Genomic DNA, 11,484 nt, shown 5'->3' with positions numbered 1-11,484 from the left:
TCTGCAACCAGAAGAGGGGCCTCTGCTGGCACCTTGACCTCAGACTATAAATCTCAGAAATAAATTTCTAGTGTTCACAAGCCATCCAGTCTGCGGCACTTTGGTATAGAAGCCTGCATGAAGGCATCAGGTTAGGACACCTCTCACTCCCTCCTCCCCCAGGTGACATTCAGGGTCTGGTTCTGGGCATACACCTTAAACTTAGCACGCCTTGGAACCTTGAGATGTTGCCAAAAAACCCTGTCATTTCTACTTTCACTTATGAAGAGCAGCTGCTTTATAGAGAGAATAAAGTTAATTTGCAAAACCCTTGCCCATTTTAATAACAAAAAGGAATGTAAAAAAGAACATAGAGGATAGCACATAACTAAGTAGAAACAGATGGTAGTGAAAACAATGTCACTCTAGAGGAACTTAAAAAAATTTTTTTAATTATTTTGTTGGTAATTTGTGTTATGGAAATTAGAATAACAAAGTTTTTAATGTGAAATTAAGCAAAAAGACAAATTCACCCAATGTCTCTTTCTGCATGTCTAATACATAAAGTCATTAGACAGAACTTAACATCCTAAAAATTATGGTTTTTCATTCATAAATGTTCGTAAATATTTACTGCCAATTTATCCTAAGATACAGTGTTGGATGTACCACCATATAAGACTAAATTGAATAGAGGACAAATAATATCAGATATGATACAATGTACGACACGTAATGTAATACATAACATGTTATAGCATTTGTTACATAATGTATATTATGTTATTTACATGATATATACATATATACACACATATACATTTATACATATGTGTTACATATTATATACATATGTACATATATATGTATATATGTGTAAATGCAATCTATCAAAGTAACAGAAGGAGCTGGTTCCTTTCTTTTAAAGTGCCCCAGTCACTTCCAAGTAGGTCCAAGGGGACACCTCACACGTTTCCACAGACCAATCACTGTGGTCTGCCTCAGTCAACATCCTGTTCCTCCTTTCCTCCCCTGGTACCCACTCCACCATACGTGTTCAAGGAGCCATTTGGAAAGCTCAGAGGACATCCTGGCCCACATTCACAGTGTGGAATGAATACCAGTGTCTCTCAGGGCCCAGATTTGCAGGGGCAGTGGTGGAAAGAAGGGACTTCTCTGTTCCTTGGGCCCTGGGCAGGAACAGAGACCACACCAGCCCCCCTGTCCTCCTCCTCCTCTAGCTCAGCCTCTAGCGCTCAGGCCATAAAAGCCTCCCCTCCACACACATACATGTTAATGGCAGGAAATGGGACAAGGGGCAGGATGGGAGAAGGAGCTGGGACCTGGAAGCTTCCAGACTGATAGCAACCAAGCCCAAAGCATGACTTTATCAACTGCTGAACCCATGCTTGGGATATGTTTCAGCACGGGAGAAAATAAAAGAGCTAATACCTATCCTTATCAAACTATTCCAAAACATACAAGAGGAAGGAGAACTTACAAATTCATTCTATGAGGCCAGCATTGCCCTGATACCAAAACCAGGTAAAGACACCACTAAAAGTGAGAACTACAGGCCAATATCCCTGATGAACATGGATGCAACAATTCTCAACAACATACTAGCAAGCTGAATTCACCAATACATTAAAAATATCATTCGCCATGATCAAGTGGGATTTATTCCCAGGATACAAGTGTGGTCCATTATTCGCAAATCAATCGGTGTGATGCATCATATCAATAAAAGAAAGAATAAGAACCATATGATCATTTCAATAGAGACAGAAAAAAGTATTTGATAAAGTACAACACCCATTCATGTAAAAACCCTCGACAAAGTAAGTTTAGAGGGAACATACCTCAACATAGTAAAGGCTATATATGAAAAACCTACACAGCTAATCTCATCCTCAATGGGAAAACCTGAGAGCATTTCCTTTATGGTCAGGAACAAGGCAAAGATATCCACTCTCCCCACTTTTATTCAACGTAGTACTAGAAAGTCCTAGCCACAGCAATTAGCCAGTAAAAAGAAATAAAAGGCATCCAAATCAGTAAGGAAGAAGTAAAACTCTCACTATTTGCAGGTGATATGATACTATATATAGAAAACCCCAAAGACTCCACCAAAAAATGGTTAGAACTGATACACGAATTCAGCAAAGTTGCAGGATACAAAATCAATGTACAGAAATCTGTTGCATTTCTATACACCAATAATGAAGCAGCAGAAAGGGAAATCAAGGAATCAATCCCAATTGCACAAAAAATAAGATACAGGAATAATCCTAACCAAAGAAATGAAAGACCTATACTCTGAAAACTATAAGTCACTGATGAAAGAAACTGAAGGTGACACAAAGAAATGGAAAGACATTCCATGTTCATGGATTGGAAGAACAAATATTGTTAAAATGTCTGTACTACCCAAAGTGATCCTTGGTACACAATTAATGCAACCCCTGTCAAAATACCAACAGCATTTTTCACAAAGCTAGAACAAACAATCATAATGTTCGTATTTGGCTATCCCAAATAGGCAAAGCAATATTGAAAAAGAGAAGCAAAGCTGGGAGCATCACAATTCTGGATTTCAAGTAATAGTTACAAAGCTGTAATCATCAAAATAGCATGGCACTGGCACAAAAATTGACATATAGATCAATAGAACAGAATAGAAAATCCAGAAATAAACCCCTAATTATAGGGTCAATTAATCTGTGGCAAGCAAGAAAGAATAGCCAATGGGAAAAAGACAGTCTCTTCAACAAGTCATGTCAGAAAAAATGGTCAGCTACATGCAAAAGAATGAAACTGGACCACTTTCTTACACCATACACAAAAATAAATTTAAAATGGATAAAAGGCCTAAATGTGAGACCTGAAACCATAAAAATTCTAGAGGAGAACACAGGCAGCAATCTCTTTGATATCAGCCATAGCAACTTCTTACTAGATGTGTCCTGAGGCAAGGGAAATAAAAGCAAAAAGAAACTTAAACTATTGGGACTACATCAAAATAAAAAACTTCTGCACAGTGAAGGAGACTGTCAACAAAACTAAAAGGCAACCTATGGAATGGGAGAAGATATTTGCAAATGACATATCCAAAAAGGGTTAGTATCCAAAATATACAAAGAACTTATAAAACTCAGCACACACACACACACAATCCAATTAAAAGTGGGCAGAAGACATGAATAGATATTTTCCCAAAGAAGACATCCAGATGGCTAACAGACACACGAAAAGATGCTCAACATCACTCATCATCAGGGAAATGCAAATCAAAACTACAATGAGATACCACTTCACACCTGTCAGAATGGCTAAAACCAATAACACAGGAAACAACAGGTGTTGGTGAAGATGTGGGGAAAGGGGAACTCTCTTTCACTGTCGGTAGGAATGCAAACTGGTACAGCCACTGTGGAAAACAGAATGGAGCTTCGTCAAAAAGTTAAAAATAGAACTACCCTACAATCCAGCAATCACACTACTGGGCATTTACCCAAAGAATACAAAAATACTAATTCAAAGGGATACATGCACCCCTTTATTTATAGTATCAGCATTATTTACAATAGCCAAGGTATGGAAGCAGCCGAAGTATCCATCGATTGATGAATGGATAAAGAAATTTATAACATACATTATATATATATATTAAACAAAACAAACAAGCAAAGGGAAAAAATAAAGGAAAGACAAATTAAGAAACAGACTCTTGGGGTGCCTAGGTGGCACAGTTGTTTAAGCATCCAACTCTTGCTTTCGGCTCAGGTCATGATCTCATAGTTCATGGGTTCGAACCCCACATCAGGCTGCGCACTGGCAGCACAGAGCCTGCTTGGGATTCTCTTTTCCTCTCTCTCCGCCTCTCCCCTGGTCTCTCTCTCACTCTCTCTCTCACTCTCTCTCAAAATAAATAAACAAACATTTAAAAAGAAGAAGAAAGAAATAGACTCTTAATTATAGAGAACAAACTTATGACCACCAGAGGGGAAATGAGTGGGATTAGGTGATGGGGTGATGGAGTAAAAAACAAAACACTCCACAAAGCTCAGAACCTGGGATTGAGGTGTGACTTTGTCCTTTACACATTCAATATTGCAGAATATTGCAACACATCTTTCCTAATATACTACATGCTGCAATATGTCAACATACGTTGAAGCAGAAATGCAGGGAATGACTGTAAATCTCACTTCCAAACTGACTTTACCATTTTTGTTTAAGGTGTAAAGGAAGCCCTGTTTTTCTTTCTGTAAATGGAGGTACTCAATGTCCCATGTTTGGGGTTTGTTCCTTACTGACTCACTCAGATGCCCCCTCCAGTTTATAGTCAGACTTTTTACAAGAACCAGAACCTTTTTTCCTCGTGAACTCTTCGTGGCAAGTTGAACTAACAGATCCCTCCCTCTCCTGCCTCAATCATTAGCAGAGGGTCCTGTATCAAAAAGATTCCATAAAGCTTGATCATTCCTTCCAGACAGCAAAGGGAGAGGCCACTGACAACTAACGTACTATGAGGTTTACTGCAATGCGGCTGAATCAAAAGCACCGTGTTGCGGGTGGGATGAGATTTTCTATTCTTCCTAAAGAATCAAGCAAAAGGAAAAGTAACTCTGGTCATCCCTAGGTGAGTAAAGCACGTCTCTGAGACGTGTTGATTCACAAGGGACCAAGAAACAGACCGGCCAGCCCATGGCTCTTACTGGCAGGGAGACAGAACTGGAATCAGAATCCCACATTATCTCATTTTGGAGAGAGGAGCTTGTCTGCCTCTGAAGAGGAGTCCTTCTAGCTACCCGAGATGGATCTGCCCCTCCGCTCTCTCAAGCGCACCAGTTCAAACGCGGGCATGGGCTTCGCATGGGCATACAAATATGGTAAAGTGACTACTGTCTTAAGAAACAAAAACTTTCCTCACACTCATCCTCAAGAGTCATTTCCTCAGGGAAGTCTTTCCCTGCCCCCAGTGCAGTCTCTGTCGTTTTATATTTATTTGTGTCGCACGTTGAGTAAAACGTTTCCTCTTGCCAAATTATAAACTCCACAGGGATTATGTCTGTTTGGCTCACAGTTCTGTCCCTAGCACCCAGCACCAAGGGGGGCACCCAATAAATGTCCACTAAATCAGAAGATGAGCAGATACAGACAGGACTGGGTTTTCTGAGGGAGGAGACGGAGTCACCAGGATTGAATGGAGGGCTCTCTGTGCACAGGCAGAAGCCAGAGGGGAGGAGTGTCTCCAGTGAAGGCAGCAGTGGAGAAGCTTTGTGTCAGGGCCTTCCTCTGTACAGTCAAATTTGTCAAAACTTCAGCCTTCAAACTTCCACTTCGGAATACTCTTCTGGGATGTGCCTCACTCTTCAGAATTTAACATATCTACATAGTCCTGTGTTTGTGGCTGTTGAGAGCTGGCCAGGTAGGGCTGCCTCAAAGGGAAAGGCCCAGACCTCCTACTTTGCTGAGAGTCTCATCAGAGAAGGGACTGGAAGGGCACTGCCCCACTGGGAAGAATGGAAGGAAGAACCCCCCTTGGTCAGTGGCCTTACATGCAGTGACACAGAAGATGATCTCAATATTGAGTCTTAATGTCCCATATAGGTCAGGAATATCCTCCTTCCAGAATGACATAAGATAGGTCCTCAGTAACACCAAATTTTAAGACCAATAATTTCCAAAGTCATCTTCATGGTGGTATTTTAATTGGAAATGCTTTTTGATAAAAGCCCATTCTTTCAGTAAATTATTACTCAACTTTTCAACTTCTCGAAAACAAAAACAAGGGAAGCATCAATGGATTTACCCCTCCGTTCATTTATTTATTCAGCAAATACATCTTGACAAAAACAGCTACAGAACTTACAGTCTCAAGAGGAACCGTGCAAACAACCTATTTTTCAATGAGAAAGAATGAAGCAATACTACAGCATTGGGATGGCCAGATGCTAGAGGCCAATGTGGAAATCAGCACATAATTCTGACCTCTTTCACACCATCTCTCTCCTCCATTTGAGCACCACAAGTTCAATGCTTTCATGGAACTTTGCAAGTTTTGTTTTATTTCAGATTCAGTCTTCTGAAAATTAGGAAGTAGATTAATAATAGTTTCCTGCCATCCATCTCTTCAGAAGGCAAATAGGACACTGGAGTTTTGTTGTGGAGACAAGGGAATAAAAGAACACCCACAAGCTATTCGTTTGTAGAATGTAGATCACACAGGACGCGAGGATCAAATAGTCTGCCCTTTTGTACTAGGGATGAGCAAACAGGCCCAGGGGAATAGAATAAAATTCTGGGGTAATTATAAGAATTCTTCACTGACAAATGATATGACTGTTATCAGCATTTTCCATTTGAAAAGGGGTATGTGGTGTGACTTAATTAAACTTTTTAAAATAACTCCTCTATGAATAGGTACAAAGTGTTATCCCCAATCACAGATGAGAAAACTGAAGGATAGAGAGGCTGATAACTTGCCTAATTATCGTACAACTAATAACTAGTTATTAGCTAGTAAGTGTCAGAGCTGGAATTCAAACCTAGGGAATCTGGTTCCAGAAATCAGACACCAAGTGTTTGGGGCGCCTGGGTGGCTCAGTTGGTTAAGCGTCTGACTCTTGATTTGGGCCCAGGTCATGATCTCACTGTTTCATGAGTCTGAGTCCCACATCAGGCTCTGCACCAACAGCATGGAGGCTGTTTGGGATTCTCCCTCTCCCTCTCTCTCTCTCTCTGCCCCTCCTGCACTCTCTCTCTCAGAATAAACTTAAAAACAACAACAACAACAACAACAACAACAACAACAACAACAAGTGTTTAATTTGTTTAACTTCACATGTTCTGTCTCTTTTAAATTTGGAATTTGTGCATATATTTTTGTACATGTGTATATTGGACTTTTGTACATATATTTGTACATATAAATGTATTTAATGTGGTAAGTCTCATTAGACATGTCTGGGTTTTGGTGATAAGTCCTCTCATCTGATTTTCCCAGATAAAGCAAATACGAAGTGAAGACTGACATGACTAAGTTACTAACTCTTGGAGGAATGTCACAAAGGGTAAAATTTGCTTCTAGAGTAATTTGATATCATTTTCTCAAAGCCGTCATGCTACTGTGTTACCTGGCGACATCAAATCAATGTCGATCTCTGCTCAAACACCAGTTGTGCAAAACATGTCAGCATTGCTGGTAGCCTGGCAGATTTAATCATTGTCTCTCTGAGCACCAAAATTATAGTTGGACACCTAATCATCGTGCCTCTCGACTTTGGAGAAAAAAACAAACAGAAAAGATACAAATTATCAGTAGGGACAAACAACAGGTGATTTTACTTAATAACTCTGAAATAGACAGTGTTTGTTACAATATGCAAATCACAGGGCATCCTTCATTCATTCTCTCACTCGTTCGACCTCTAGCGACTGAATACCTAGGTATCCGATGCAATGGAAATGCCATGAACACAGATAAGAATGAGATTGGCTGCTGAGGAGCTCAAAGTCTAATGGGGCCAAATAATGTATTATGATCTATCTCTGGAGCCCAGATGAGGGCAAGTTTAATCATGGGACAGAATGAGGAGAGCTTTGGAGTCACGTATACCTGAGTCCTAATTCAGATTCTGCCTCTCGCAAGCCACTTAACTCAGACTCAGTCAGAGAGTTTTCTCATCTGAAAAGTGGGGATAAAAACATCCACCTCACAGGGTGGTTGTAAGTACTAAATGCCATGCCCAAACATGCTGGTTCTCTTTTTCTACCCTTCTTAGAACTCTACCCCACTCCCACCCCATGTCCCCAACCTACCAAGAAAAAAGAGAACTGGAGGAGTTGAGAAGGGTTTCTTTCATTCACTTAAGTGGCGACATTGAACAGTGAGTAAAAGGTGAAGTTGACAGGCAGAGCCAGTGGCAAGGGATTCCAGAAAGTGGGCATAGCGCACTCAAAAGCTCTAAGGCATGGAAAACCATGGTATTGGTGCTGGGGGGTGGGGGGCAGTAAGTGGTTTAGAATCAGGGCTGTGTAGACAGGTATAGTTGATTGGTGCTTTGAGTGTCAAGTTGGAAAAGGAAGGTGGTGTGTTTGGTAAATACAACTGGTCGGGTGTCTGCCTGTAATGCCATTTCCAAAGGCTGACTTCCCTGGGGCTGGGGTTGAATGCTGACCACACAATGCACAATTCTCCTCTCTGAGCTGCCCATGTGCAACATATGGGCTCTGCTCTCCCTGTCACCTCCTGGATGGGACCTCGAGTCTGGTCCCTAACATCCCAATATTGGCCACTAGACTTGGATCTTCTAGGATCCTAGATCTAGTTTGATATTTCATTTTGAGATCCAGATGCTAGTTGTTTCATCAGGTGCGAAACTGAGATGGTAAGTGATCTATTCAGGTATCTTCTTCCTAGAGCCAGTAAGAAATAGTAGCTCATTTAGAGAGCATAACACTAAAAAGAAACTCAACCACAAATATAATTCCTGGTATTACTCAGTGTTTCACATAAATCAAATTCAGATTCATATAAAATAATGTCATTATAAAGACATTAGAATTTACAAAGGCTCATGCAATTATGCTAAAGAGATCGTTGCTTTTATAGTAATTATTTTAAAAATCATAATAGTTTCGCTAAGCATGCCATTTAGGGTTGACTACATTGTAGGCAGGAAAATAGTTATCAGTCTTAGAAAAGAAAATGCTCAGAAGTAAAGGGAGGTGAGCTGTGGGAGATATTGAATTTGAAGCCAGTGGTTCATATTCCAGTCTGTCAATTATTAGCTCTGTGTCTTTGGACAAATCACTTAACCTCATTTCCCTTTCTCGCTGAATGGGGAAAATAATACTTAGCTTATTTTAGTACCAAGTGCCATAATATACATTAAGGTGCTTCATAACCTAAAGTCAGTTTAGAATCATAATAATTATTAATTGGGGCACCTGGGTGGCTCAGTCAGTTGAGCGTCCGACTTTGGCTCAGGTCACGATCTCACGGTCCGTGAGTTCGAGCCCCGCGTCGGGCTCTGGGCTGATGGCTCAGAGCCTAGAGCCTGCTTCCGATTCTGTGTCTCCCTCTTTCTCTGACCCTCCCCCATTCATGCTCTGTCTCTCTCTGTCTCAAAAATAAATCAACTTATTAAAAAAAATTTTATAATAATTATTAATTGGAAAAACAATCCATATTAAAAGTCTACTATCAAAGAAAAAAGTTTATACGCGTCTGCTAAAGTCACTGCTATCAAACTTCTCAACAATAGTCTATAAACCAAGGAAATTTAGAGTCTTGCCACAGGGTGTTTGGATAATAACTGTGTTCTATTTCCTTCTTCAGGCATTCATGTGTGCTAAAATTTGGCAATGGGTATACTCTGGATCATCAGACCTGAGAGATATTCCCCCCAAAGGGCTCTAGTCATGAAAAAATACTGCGTGCTCCATCCCAACCTAGAGAGACTGATTAAAACTTCTGAGGAATCCCACAAGAACTTTCACCACAATGTTTTCCAAACTTATGGGAGCAGAGAACTCTGTTTTCAAGTATTAATTTTGGTTCAAAAGAATATATTTGGGGAGTATTTCCCCATATAGACTTTTCTTAAAAATGAAAGAATTCCCAACTAAACCAATAACATTCTTAGGTCAATATAATTTCAGAGCAGAGAGTTTCCATCGAGTGAGCTTTGTCCAAATGGTACTAAATGCTATCTGCCGCGTAAGTTTTTCTTGATTGCAAACATTTCATTTGTCTCCATCCCTAGGTGAGTTTTTAGTGTTGTCTGAAAATAACAAGTCAGGAAAACAATGTGCCAAGAAATGTTCTCCATTTTTCAGGAGACTGAGTCACCAAGAACTTAAGTGACTTGGCCAAGGTCACATAGCTGGTAGGCGGTGGCTCTGAGATTTAAACCTAAGCTAACTGCTCCAGAGCCAGTGAATGATTTGACAACAAATCAGAATGTGTTTTACACTGTGGTCCTGCAGGTGTATTCATGTCGCTGGCGAGGGCTGCTTCTCGTTGTTTCCAAGACTGGTTGAGAACAGACCTCGGAAGATTGGCAGGAAGATTCAACAGAGCCGTCAACGGCTCAAGGTTTGGATTGTATCAGGGAAGATAAAGCGTTGTCAGTTGTCTTGTACCATCCAGAAGTTGCTCTGAGCTCTTCGTAGACTCTGATGATGGACCGTAGCTCCAAGAGACGACACGGTTGGACCTTGTTCAGCACGGCACCGATTCACAGATGAAGGCAGCTCGTTTTACCTCAACCCACACCTGACATTAAGAGTTTATATAGGTGGGTAACTCATAGGACTCCAGCAAATTCGGCAATGAAACACCATTTTTTATCTTTTCTGTACTGAGATACGGATGCCAAGAACTGAATAAGAAGCTGTTCATTACAAAGCTGAGCAGTGGCACAGTTAACTAGTATCTGCCTTACAATTGCATGATGTCGTCTTCATCTGGCTGTCTCTGAAAAGGCCTGTCATTTTAGAAACCTGGGTTTTGTCTTTAGTAAGCATTAGGCAGAGAGAAATGTACGTCCGTCTTGATCTCCCACTAACCCTCTCTCAAGCCTACCAATTTTGACAGTTTAGTAGCTTTACAAAATATGCTTATGTTTATTAAATAAGAATCAGCGGAAAGTGTGGTAGTATAAAGATAATGTAGTTTCAACAAGTTTAAAGGGACCTGAAAATTATTCTGATGTAGTCGAATTTCTCGGAATGGAAATTTCTTGTTTATGACAAACTAAGGAGGTATACTAGGTGGGCGGTCAGGTGGGCGATCATCAGCTTTCATAAAACAAGGATTTTTCTAGATACTGATTTTTATGTATGTTTCGTGTCCAACACGGCAACCCCAGTGAAGGTATTTGCTGCATCATCCTTCTATTGAATTTGCATCGTTGCGCGGTTTTAGTACAATTCGATGGGTCTGGCCAGGTCAGAAAGCAATTTGTGTTGCCTGGTGAGTTTGCTGCACTGTGGAGTCAGATCGCCATTGGAGAATATCTTTCCCCAAAGAACGACACATGAGTACGAAAATAAACACAGGGCTATGAACAAATGGGTTACAGAGGCCTTCTTTGAAATAAGAATTTTGCTTACCATCAGAAAATGGCTTTGACATGAACGGTTTTCCTTGAAATGGCAGGTTAATGCCTTTAGTGAAGAGAATTAAAATTATAGTGCTATTTATCATATCCTAATTCCTTCTCCATACATACTGAGGGTTATGCTTAAATTGAAATCCCAGAAAAGAAATTGCCGCGAAGATCGCCACTCATAGTTAAATGCTACCAAGCCACCCCCAGCTTCACTGATGCATGAAGGGGCTTTAATGGTGACTGACGGGTTTTTCATTTATACCCCTTCCTCCATTTTTCCCCCCTTTTACGTCAGGCTCAGGTTCGACATCCCCAAACCTGGAGGCAGTTTAGGGATACCTACCCGAAAGACTTTTTTCCTGACTTCGAAGGGAAGATC

Source organism: Panthera leo, chromosome B4 (genome assembly GCF_018350215.1).
Source record: "Panthera leo isolate Ple1 chromosome B4, P.leo_Ple1_pat1.1, whole genome shotgun sequence".
In the NCBI taxonomy this organism is placed as follows: domain Eukaryota; kingdom Metazoa; phylum Chordata; class Mammalia; order Carnivora; family Felidae; genus Panthera; species Panthera leo.
The sequence above is the reverse complement of the archived record's forward strand: the minus strand, read 5'-3'. Positions refer to the sequence as shown.